The following is a 12,421-nucleotide window of genomic DNA, read 5'->3' as shown; positions in this document are numbered from 1 at the left end:
CATATTTATAACTTTTCATGATCTAATGTTTTAAAACAGAACAATGAAAAAAAAAGGCTGGAGACAAGTTTGTGTGTGGAGTCAAAAAAAGGCTTAAAAAGATCATTTCAATGTAAGATGGTACAATTATATTCCCTAAATAAAGGTACTGAAAACATACTCTTGAGGGTACCGCCCCAGTGACAAGATGGGTAATGCCCCATGACAGTTTAGTACCTTTTATCTGAGAGTGCACTACAACAAAATCTATCCATCTATCCATACTACTGACTTCATAATCTATATTTTACGCGTCTTGACCTTAATAATGACCATAGCAAGAAATAAGTGAAGAAAAATGAACAAAGACACTAAATAACATAGTCATTGTACATAATATGCATAACATAAACAATATAAGTCATTATACTGTTAAAGCTAACAAACCACAGCAGGAATGAACTGGAAGACCATTTAGTTCTATGAGACATAAATGAAGTTGTTCAGACTCAGCTTGAGTACTTTTCCTACAATGTAAAAAAGCTGTATAATATTAGACATATTTAATATTAAATACTATGAAAAATTGTGTTTCACTACTGCCAGGTCCTTGAATGGAAAACCACAGTCATGCAGATACGGTGTGGGGGAGGGGGGGAGGGTGACCACCATGAGATATGATTATCATTATCACACCTTGGTATCACTACACTTTTGAGGACTCCTATAGATGTCAGTTTTGTTGTAGCCAAGTAATACTGCACCTAAACCTAACCTTAACTGAAAATCCTTAATCCAAAAAAGCTGAGCAAGAAAAAGTTTCAAGTTTATTTGTCTTTTGCAGATGTCAGGACATTTGTGCATTGAAATGCTTGTGGAGTGTCCAGATGTGCAAGATACGCGATAGGGCTACTGAAAGTGCAATATGTACCTTAAGGTGTCCATAGATGGATAAAATGAAACCTAAAGATTTAGCATGAGATAAAACCTATGATTTAACATGAGATTCAGATTCAGTCCTCATCTCCCCTCTTCCCTCTTCTCTCTTCTCTTCTGGCCCCCCTGGGATAGAGTTGAAGAGCCTGATGGCTTGTGGGACAAAGGATCTCCTGAATCTGTCGGTTGAGCAGCTCAGTGACAGCAACCTGCCACTAAACATGCTCCTCCTGTCCACTTTACATATTACTTTACAGGAGAAGGAAAAAACCTTCTTTACTTTTAATGTAAGGCAATGGAACCAGCCTTTTTCCCAAGTCATTTTTGGCCATTTCTTTTGGTCCATGGATCATGAAATTTATACATAATGTAATGATCCATTTTCAATTTTTTTTAACGATAGTTGGCCCCACTTGAGTGGCCAAGAGACACCAATATATTCATTAAAAAAGAAAAAAAAAAAAAAGAAAAAAAAATGCATGCCACACCCAAAGTTTTGCCTGAAGCTTAAATTGCTACTTTTACACTAGAAATCCTTGATGATCTAATGCAAACTGTACTGAACTTAAATTCTGAGATTCAGCATGTTTCATTTAAGCTGAAATGGCTCAGCTTAAATATGGCTTTTTGGCCTCAACTATTCTATGAAGGCCACTTCTGACAAGACTTCTCTGGACTGTAGATCAGTGCTAGATATCTTCCAATTTTGAAGAGAAGCAGGCCTGACATACTTAATGTCTTGTGCGCTCAGTTTCCATAGCCAACCACTGTGTTTCTGGTCCTTAACTTTGCCCATCCTCTGCAGAAAAGCTTGGCCAGCACATCTGGAAACACCTGTCTGCCAGAAAATCTCTGCTTGGGAGAGACCTTCTGCAGGATGACCACCTTCTGTCTTGTTGTAGTCTTGCCATAGTGCAAGATTTGAAGGTTAAACTCTTACATCCACCACAGTCTCACCTTTTCAGTAAAGTTGTCTCTCACCCAGTTTTATACCCACAGTTGTTTCTATTTTAGTTCATCAATTTAGTTCAATCAGCACATAGCATCATTGATCATTACCCTACTGTAGAATTTCATGTTTTGTGAAAGAAATTATTGGAAAACAAAAATATTCTGTTTCCTACTGAGGAATACTTAATTGTATTGCAGCCATGTGCTACCCCGGGTACAGGAAAGACACTGGAGACCCATTTCTTTTTATTTTTACTCACAAACACAGAAAAATTTGCACCAAATATCTTTGTGTGTGTATATATATATATATATATATATATAAAGAGCTTTGAATACTGCGGCTACAGCTACAGTAAAACAGAAGGAATGAAGATGAAGATCAGACTGATGGAATACAGGACAGTCTTCAGCAAACACACAGGTGCACCAGCAGAGGGAGAAGCTGCATCTGAAACACACACAACAAAACCCACTGTTGATTAAATATGAAAACCAAACATAGAACAACTTTCTAAATAACCTGTTTCAGACTATGTCTCTATTGGATTTACTTTGAATGTCATATTTCATTCATTTTCAAAGCAAAAATCTTGATCTTTCATACATTGTGAAAGCTGTGTAACATCTGGAGCCATATGTATTACAGAGTGATCAAACTCGCCTTCGCTCCTTCACTTTTTATTAACATGAAAAATTGGCCTCCAGAGTAAAGAACTGCGTGAGCATTAATTTAACAAAATTATATAATTATATTATATTATTTTTTTAACCTTCTCTAAAACTAATCTATCACTTGAAGACAAGCAGTGAAAATATCTCACTTCTTTCTGCAACATTTAATCAAGAGGAAGATGCTGAGATGATATATCTTTATTTGGGTTTGTTCTAAATAACACACACTTCTCTCTTCAGACGGTAAACAGTTAAATAAAAAAATGAATTAAATAAAAAAAACAGTTAATAATGTGCAGTATATATAATGTTTTTAGGCACATAGCTTATATCAGTTAAACGGTACGCTACCTAACTAACATTACCCAATGTCTAGGCTGTGTTAACCGGAACACCCAGTGAAAACAAGATTAGGCAACCCAATGTTTCCTGAAGCACCATCAGAGGCACAGTACACAGCCACTAAACTGTGTGTTTACAATCGAGCTGGTAAGTTGGGGATCAAAGTTAAACTATGTTAAAATCAAAAACCAGCTAAACAAACAAGTCATGCCTGCTGAAGCTATTACACTAACCTAGTTATTAGTAATGGTTTTAAATTCCACTGGTTTGTCAACATTTTTGTATAATTAAATCATTAAAATGTAAATAAAGTCGTTCAGTATGATTTGTGGGGAAGTGCGCCATTTTATTTAATAGCATACAATCGTAAAGGAATTGTAAGGGTTTTGTTTAAGTGAACTGTGTAAAATATCTTCAGGGAAATGGTTAAGGGGAAAGTGAGAAAATCCATAATTGTAAACTGTATTTAAATGGAATTTTTAAATTAACCATATCTACTTATTATATAATACTATTTATATATTTTGTATTTTATGTATACATTTATATTATTAATATTATTATTATACTATATGATATTTCAATGTTCTTTCACAAGCATATGCTCAAGGGAAGATAGTTGAGGAGGAAAGACAACACAGAGATGGTAAGTAAATCAAGTAGAAACACACGCCCAGATGTGCACATTTCTTCACCACATCAACCGTCTCCTCTCTATGTCCTGCTGACACACAAACATTTTATCTACTGTTTTTATATATTTTAAAAATGCTGAATAGTCATTTAGTAGAACACTTATTGACTCAAACTAATCAAGAAACAATATTTTAATAAAAATATAAAATATCACGCACAATTCCATCTTGGTAATTTTGTGAATGTCCAGATAAACACTGTTAGAGGTCTGCAACCAAACGAAATATTGGGCGGCCCAACTGTAGCCAGCCACATTCAAGGTTTGTCATGGCATTCAGACTCTGGGCCACATGCTTTCTTTACAAGTGGGCCAGATGTGGTTGCTGGAAATTTTAAATTTGAGTGGTTATCCTAGTGTTTGAGACGTGGGTCAGTTCTGACAGTGGTGGTTTAAAGGTGACTGAGGTGCTGCATTATTAAATACTATATAATAATAATTATTATAGTTATTATAATTGTTGGTATAATAATATTTTATTATTGTTTTTATTATGTTCAATGGCATAGTTTATATAAATATTTGTAATTTTTTTACTCAGGAAGAGTTCTTGAAAGCGTGTCTGGCCCACCTCGTCACCATCGTCATTCTATGTGGTATGCGGTATGTGGGATGTGGTCCAGGTTCATATCAATGTTGCTATAGTTCATAAGCCACCGAGTCAAGCACTGTTCAGGCTGTTGTGGCAAAATGTCTTTGCCCGCATCTCAGACATTCACTTTCAATGGAGTTGTTGTTTGCCATGCAGTCAATGGCTCAGTAGGCTACAATGTCAACCAAATTATTTTGCCAGAACTACATGTTCACAATGCCTGTAACACACTGTGCATCACTTGGAGAGAGTAAGAACAAAATGTATGCCTAGTAGTGAAGCTATTAGCACAGCTATTCTGTACATAGTATAAGGAATGTCATTATTTTGTTTCTATGGACAAAACTCAACAATGTCTAGATAGTTACACCTTTTGATTTTAAAAATGATGTGAAATGTAATACAAGCAATAGTTGCACACTTGTGTTACTTAGCGAACTGAATATACATGTAAAATGTGATCAAATTAAAATAGGCTGCATGCTAGCTACTAAAAATAACCTGTTTTCCACACAGAGGTCATGTTTTGGCAGTGCGCTCAGGTGTATGGGTATATTTTTACCCGCTTAAAAATGTTGAGCATTTTTATTAATCCTTTTCGGAAAACCTCAGCTTGAGTCAGGCCAGGGAGAGAGAGAGAGAGAGAGAGAGAGAGAGAGAGAGAGAGAGTGAGAGAAGAGAGTGAGAGAAGGAAGTGACAGCAAGAAGCAAGCACTGTAATGTCTCAAGGTTAGCTAATGGTAGCTACTACATGCAGGGGCACGGCTAGGGATTTTGGGCCCCAGGCAAATATATCACATTGGGCCCCATCAAAACAGTGGCAACAGCAGTGTTAAAAAAACAGTTGGCTATTTTAAACAATAACCTGATTCTTCAAATTTATCTAATGTTTGTATCTTATCAGCTGGTTCATTTGTAGGAGTATGTGGATGGGGAAACATAGCTGGTTCAGTAGTAGAGGTATGGGGATGGGGAAACATAGCTGGTTCAGTAGTAGAGGTATGGGGATGGGGAAACAGGGCTGGTTCATTGGTAGAGGTATGGGGATGGGGAAACAGGGCTGGTTCAGTAGTAGAGGTATGGGGATGGGGAAACAAAGCTGGTTCAGTAGTAGAGGTATGGGGATGGGGAAACAAAGCTGGTTCAGTAGTAGAGGTATGGGGATGGGGAAACAGGGCTGGTTCATTGGTAGAGGTATGGGGATGGGGAAACAGGGCTGGTTCAGTAGTAGAGGTATGGGGATGGGGAAACAAAGCTGGTTCATTGGTAGAGGTATGGGGATGGGGAAACAAAGCTGGTTCGGTTTTCCTGACAGCACAAAAACAGTGAATTCAAAATGGGCTGTTTTTGCAGATACGTTTCTGTATATAGACTGTATGGACTGTATGTAACTGAGCAACAAAAAAATCAACTTAAAGTGGTCAAGTAGCTTACAGGACAGTGCACTTGGCGATTTCAAGCCTTCAGAGAAATTCAATATAGCACATAGTGAAATAAAAGGTAGAGAAAAGCATCTTAACAACAGCAGTGGTGTTTCCTTCTGTAAGACTTACCCAACACAGAGAGTGTGTAGTTAGCAACAAGTTTGATTTCAAAACCAGACACTTTTGCTTCATACAGTCCACTATCAGTCTTCTGTAAGTTCTTCAGTGTCAGACTGTAGGTTTCCTCATTGAACTCCACTCTGCCTTCATAACCAGGAGACGGTTTGGTTTTTTTAGTATCAGTATAATATTTTAGAATATTATTACTTCCATTAAAAACCCAGACTAAGTCATCAGACTTTGATACATTTTCCTGTATGCCCAGATTAACAGAATCGCCAACCTGTCTGAACACATCACTGGATCCTACAGAGAAAAAAAATATATATAAGAATTAGTTTGTTATATTGTGATTGCTTTTCTCATGCTTTAGTACTGTGTGGCGTGTTGACTAATTTAAATAAAAACTTAATACATATTGTAGGGGCAAACAAGTATTCAAATACTTTTGTTTTTGTTATTTAATATACAGTTCTATGCATTCTATAAACATTTCAATGCCCAGTTACTGCTTATTTGCTGAATTTAACATATTGGAAAAAAACCTCAAACTTATAATGTGGCCTGTGCAAAAGTTATTGCACATTTTATGTGTTATGCTTCAATTTTTTTTTTACTAATATGTTAAACTCAGCACTCAAAAGAAAAAAACTGTGCCCTTAAATTAGCAGCAGAAATGTAATATTTATCTTCTCTGTAAAGGATGTGTTAACATATTTTCATTTAGATAATCAATAAATTTAATTTACTTACTCAGCTCACCAGTGACAGTAACAGAGATCTACATGTCCTAAAATGTGTGGATTTTCAAAATAATATTCTTCAGCACAAATTCTATTCAGGTCATCAGAACCTGTACATTTGCTAAAATCATGTACACTCTTTATTTGGCAGAGAGTCTCAAAAGTGATTAACATATATTTTAACCTCTATGGTGATGAAGTTCAGAGAATTGTTTACCTGTGGTTGAAATCAGAGTGGAGAGAACAAAGATCAGCTGCAGTGTCATCGCCATTGCAGAGAATGTGAGAAACGTCTCCTTTTACAGTGAAGAAGGAAGTTCTCAAAAACATCTTTCCTTCTCTTTTCTATGCTAGTGTTCATTTCATAGTGAAGGAGGATGATTTGGCTCAGAGAGGTTTTCTAATGTGTAAGTATTAATGCAGAAGGTATAAGTACAAAATGTTAAAACATTCTACATTTATTTTTAACAATATGACCTGAATGAAGACTGTAGAAGGGGGCCTCACAAGCCAGTCCATTTTTAAGACTTGCAATGACGTGTTTATGAAGTCTTTCATACTATGCTTTAATGCTGTGTTCAACAGTTGTTTTGCTCTGTGGTTAGTCTGGCTTCTGTTCCTTATCTTCTTTGTCAATCTGCTCTGCTCTCTACTGCATTCTTATTTCAGTTGTGTTGTCGCAGGCCCAAAGTTTTATTACACACTTGAATAACCTAAGAATAGTTCAGTCAGTTTGCATTGAAGTCCCTGTAGTTACTGTATAATAAGGCTTAGCATGTAACAAGCCGGGCGGCACGGTGGCACAGTGGGTAGCGCTGTCGCCTCACAGCAAGAAGGGTCTGGGTTCGATTCCCGGCTGGGTGACCAGGGTTGTTTCTGTGTGGAGTTTGCCTGTTCTCCCCATGTCTGCGTGGGTTTCTTCCGGGTACTCCGGTTTCCTCCCACAGTCCAAAAACATGCAGTCAGGCTAATTGGACGTGCTAAATTGCCCCTAGGTGTGAGTGTGAATGTGAATGTGTATGTGTATATCTGTCTGTCTGCCCTGCGATGGACTGGCGACCTGTCCAGGGTGTATCCTGCCTTCCGCCCAATGGCAGCTGGGATGGGCTCCAGCACCCCACCGCGACCCAGAAGGATAAGCGGTTTAGATGATGGATGGATGGATGGATGTAATAAGCCTGGGATTTTAAGAGGTTAAACACCTGTAGTTTGGGTAAAATTCTAGATCTTAAAAGGTACAAAAAGAGATTATGCAGGCAGCTCACTGCACACATAAGCAGTGGTCATGAAAATGAGCATGAACTCAAATGCACAAACATGCAAAAGCATGACCACCACATAGACACAAGAAGGAGAGGACGGTAGATGGACAACAATGTGATTGTGAGCTAATAAAAATGTTGGACAACATTTTTGTTACAGTAAAATATAAAATATAAAAAGTGTTCAGACACTTCTTTCAGTTTGGCTATTTTAGCCACACCCACTTGTTAAGCGGAGAATAAAATCAAGTATACAGCTATGCAGTCTCCATAGAAAAATACTGCCAATAGAATGTGTTGAACTAAAGAGCTCAGTGACTTTCAACATGGCACTGTCATAGCATGCCAACAAATTAGTTCCCAAACTCTTTGCCTTGCTTTAGCTGCCCCCCATCAGCAGACACTTTGAAGAAGAGGTAATGTGTCCTGCCTGAATGCATGGTGCCAACAGTTTGGCAGAGAAGGAATATTCAGGCTGTTTTCATGGTTTGGGCCTCTTATTTCCAGGAAATCTTAATGCTACATTTACTTTGTAGCAATAGCTTTTTAGGGAAGGCCCTTTCCTGTCCTAGCATTTGGAACTTCACTGGCCTGCACAGAGCCCTGACCACAACCTCAGCCAAAACCTTTGGAATGAACTGGAAAGCAAACTGTAAGACAGGGCTTAATGCCCACTATCAGTACCCAACCTCACTAATGCTCATGTGGCTGAACTGAAGCAAATCCCCCCAGCTTCCACAATCTAGTGCAGGGCCTTCCAGAAGAGTGGAGGCTGCTACACAAAAAAAGGGGGGACCAACTCCATATTAATGCCAATGAGCTATTTGGCAAGCACATATGGATGTGATGTTTGGTTGTCCACATACTTTTGGGCATGTAGTGTATATATGGAAAAGATTTTGGGTGACACTGACTACCATTAATCGTCAACATTAGTTCTGTAGATCCAGTGCCGTCGCTCATGAAATGTTCATAACAGTCTCATAACAGTATGAGGTGTTCATAACAGTCCTATTAAATGTCTCTGAGGCGTTCTAGAACAATCTGCAGTGTGCAGCTTTCACTACAGCTGACTGAAGGTGACAGCATAGCAGCAAAAGAAATGTTATAAACTTCTCAAGAAAGGACATTAATGTGACTTCATAATTAGTGCTTGAAAAAGTCCAGCTGCTATTATTGAAATCCAAGGCTAGTAAATAGATGTAATGACACTGGTTTTATGCCTCCTAACAAAATAGAACAAAATAGTTTAAACAAGTGAAAAACTGAACTTATTAGTGCGAGTAATTTGTGCAGAACATAAATAAATCATCTGAATAAAGTATTTCTTTAATGCAAGTTCAGGTTTCTGTCTATAGATCAATTGCAAACATCAGCACACAAACTTTCAAGCAACCCAACACTAAAGATTATTTACAATTTTATTTATCCCTACATTTCTATCAAGTTAAGATGTCATTAGCATTTAATATGTTGCCTGGAAGGTCTGTCTATAAGTCACATGATAAGCAGTGTGGGATGCAGGAGCATTAGGTACAGCTTTAGTGTATATTAAAAAAAGGTTACGTAACGTTGTTATATTAGAGTATTTCTGATGTAGACTGCATTGACTGTAGATAGCATGAGGATCAGAATGATGGAATACAGCTCAGTCTTCAGTTATCACACAGGAAAACCAGCAGAGGGCACCACTGCATCTGAGGAAAGGCATATTAAATGGGGTTTTTACAGTCCTGTGGCCTCCACAGATAAAGATTTTTTTTCTTTTTATTGTCAGAAGATTTGATTTATTGACTGCTGTTGTAAAATTGGGATGTAAAAAGTATTTCAATAAATATAACAAAAAAGAAACAACAAAAATAAATTACCTACTCCACCTTTAAAACCCATTCCTTCCTGTCTATCCCAGAGTTCTTCGAGAAGTCTTATATGTGCAAATATCTGAAATTCCATGCTGAGTTATTTGAATACATATACACTTACTGTCCACTCTATTACACACACCTACCTGGTTGGTCCGCTTTGTACATGTAAGGTCAGTCATACCAGCACAACACACACATGAGTGTCACTGCAGGGCTGAGAATGAGACACCACCCAAATAATACCTGCTCTGTGGTGGTCCTGTGGGGGCCCCGAACATTGATGAACGTGTGTGAAGAAACGCACATTTGGTTCCATTTGAACAAATTTTCATTGCCATTTTAACAGAATATTTTAGATCCTTATGTATAAACAAGGGCACATGCCATAAAACATGAGAAGCAAAATTAGCTGCTTGTGTTTCAACATTTTTGAGGTTCACGTCTCCCGCAGGTTTATTTCAGTCATTGTAAATAATAGTTAGAAGAAGTTAGAGCACCTTAACAACTACAGGGCTGCACCAGGGTTGCAATACGACTCTCACTGATGGCCATTTTATATGACTTACCTAACAGAAAGAACCTGTACTCAGCAACAAATGTGTCACCAAACACTTGCTTGCTCAGACGACACAAAAGTACCTCATTAACATGGCCCATTTCAAGCCCCTGGCATAACACAAACGAGCCACAGAAGGACTGGTCAGAAAACGGCAGCACGTCAGCTGAAATAAATGATCGGTGTCTCTTAAAACTTGTATAGGCTTAAGACTAGTGTCACCTTCCAAACCAACAGCGCCCTTTAGATTAAAAGGCCAATAACGTGGATCAACGCCAGGCAGTTCCAATGATCTAGACAGAGACAGACGCTCCAGGAATTAAAGAACCCGCGGGTGCTACGCCTTTTGCCTGACTGGAAGTAATGCTTTGTTTACTCTCCTGTTGTCTCTCCTGTTTCTTCTTCAGTGCCAAACAGTTAAAAGCTATGTGTCCAGGCTTATGACAATAAAAAAACAGTCTTTAATGTCACACGATTGGGGAGGTGATCGGCTAGCGGGTGTTTGTTTGGCTTTGTTTTCAGACAACTGCTCTGCTTTAACTGGTTTAAAAGTCTGCCTGTGAGTAAGAACGACTTCATCTGCTAAAATTGCTGCCTGAGACGCCGTAGAAACTGCACGTTCGTTCAAATACATCACAACACATTCGAGAAGACAATTTAGATCAGCTCCCTCATAGACTCAAAATCAGTAACTTTACTCGCGCTGCACCATTTATCCAACATTACCGCCTTCTCGCTCTCCAATTCTACAAATGTTTGAGCAGAACTTTTTGTAAAATTTCTAAAACGTTGGTGATATGCTTCCGGAACTCGTTCATAAGCTCTCAGCCTACGTTCACAACGACAGCGACTTTTCGCCTCTTGTCGCCCAAATCGCTGATCGCTCATCGTCTGTGGGCATTTCTGAACTCGAACGGACCGATGGTTGCCATTGTTTCAATGAGGCCACACACATCAGATGCACTCCCCCTCGAAATAAAACTCCTGGTGTCAAAAGGCTTGTGTGCTTATTTGTGTGTCTGTGCAGTCAGTATGTGAGGAAAACGCGGTTTGGTCTTTGTGATTACTGTCTATTTAAGACGAACGCCATTACTCCACCTGTAGTAGGAACAATTATCTAGGAACCAAAAACGGAGCGTACTGTTTCACAGTGGCGGCGATAACTCCGCTTAACTTTGTTGCGCCGCCTAATGTCGCCAGAAATCGCCAGCTCTCATTGAAAATGAATGACCTCCGGCCGCTTTGTCGCATCGCGTCGCTGCCGGTGTGAATGCAGGGTTAAAATTGCGGCTTTCACCACTTCATACTGGGAGCTTTTACTAAGTAAAAGAGCTAAACAGACTTCTTGTGCTTTCCCCTCTAGTCTACACTGTATCAAAACCGCCCACATGTCTTTCAGCCAATGTAAAGTAGCAGCAAGTCTCTCAAAAATGTTAAAATAGGTGTCCACTTCACTCTCTCTAAATAAGGGAACTAGCAAAACATACTTAGTTAAATCAAATATCCCATTTGAGTGTATGATTCAGGCACGGCCTGCTCTTGTGTACCAGTGAGACAAGCTGCCAGTAGTCCATGCCAAAACCTCCATCCCTTTTCTTTGCTAGGACCACCGGCGCTGCCCACAAGCTAATCGATGGCTAGATAGCCCCCATCACTGCTATTTCTTTTATTTTCTATTTAGTGGCCTCTCTCTCTAATAATAGGAGCTAGTGACTGAGCTGAATTGGAGCAGCATCACCAGTGTTAATACTATGCTGCACCAAATTGGTCTGCGTACACCTCCACTCCAGACTCAGCGTAGCCCCCGCAATGTCAATCATGGCTCCTGTCACAGCCAGAAAATCCAAACACATATGGGCATGAGCCAGAATTCCTGCTATCAGTTCAGACCTCTCAGCACGACTTGGAGCTCCATCTTCCCTCTCATATGGACTTGGCCTCGAGTAATGGAACCATAGATTCAGAAGAGGCCATAATTTATGCTTAAAGTTGATCTTTATAAGGGAAAAACAAACTCCAAACTCAGGCTAGACTAGCTCTACCACACAAACCCACACACCGTCCCCAAAAAATGAGTCCTCAAAGTGAAACAGCTAAATAAGTGCTACATATAGAACAACTAAACAAAAACAGAACACAGGCGTAAAGAACACCACAATATGAATAATAAGCCTTTGAAGAACATATTCATTTACATTATTCATTAATGCACTCCATTGTGTTCTGCATGTGGAAAAAGGTTCCACCTCCTGTGTTTGTTGGGTTAAAAGGTATCTGGTAGG

At 38.9% G+C, this 12,421-nt stretch overlaps 1 long non-coding RNA gene across 1 annotated transcript; it reads right to left on the bottom strand.

Annotated features, from left to right (window-relative positions):
• Nucleotides 1-2,246: 2,246 nt before the first annotated feature.
• On the bottom strand, nucleotides 2,247-6,725 carry LOC118797544. The gene is made up of 3 exons (XR_005005945.1): nucleotides 6,674-6,725; nucleotides 5,723-6,019; nucleotides 2,247-2,317 (listed from the first exon to the last, which is right to left on the bottom strand). It is a non-coding gene; the product is annotated as an uncharacterized LOC118797544 (long non-coding RNA).
• Nucleotides 6,726-12,421: the final 5,696 nt, after the last annotated feature.

Source organism: Colossoma macropomum, unplaced genomic scaffold (assembly GCF_904425465.1).
Source record: "Colossoma macropomum unplaced genomic scaffold, Colossoma_macropomum, whole genome shotgun sequence".
NCBI lineage: Eukaryota > Metazoa > Chordata > Actinopteri > Characiformes > Serrasalmidae > Colossoma > Colossoma macropomum.
The sequence above is the reverse complement of the archived record's forward strand: the minus strand, read 5'-3'. Positions and strand labels throughout refer to the sequence as shown.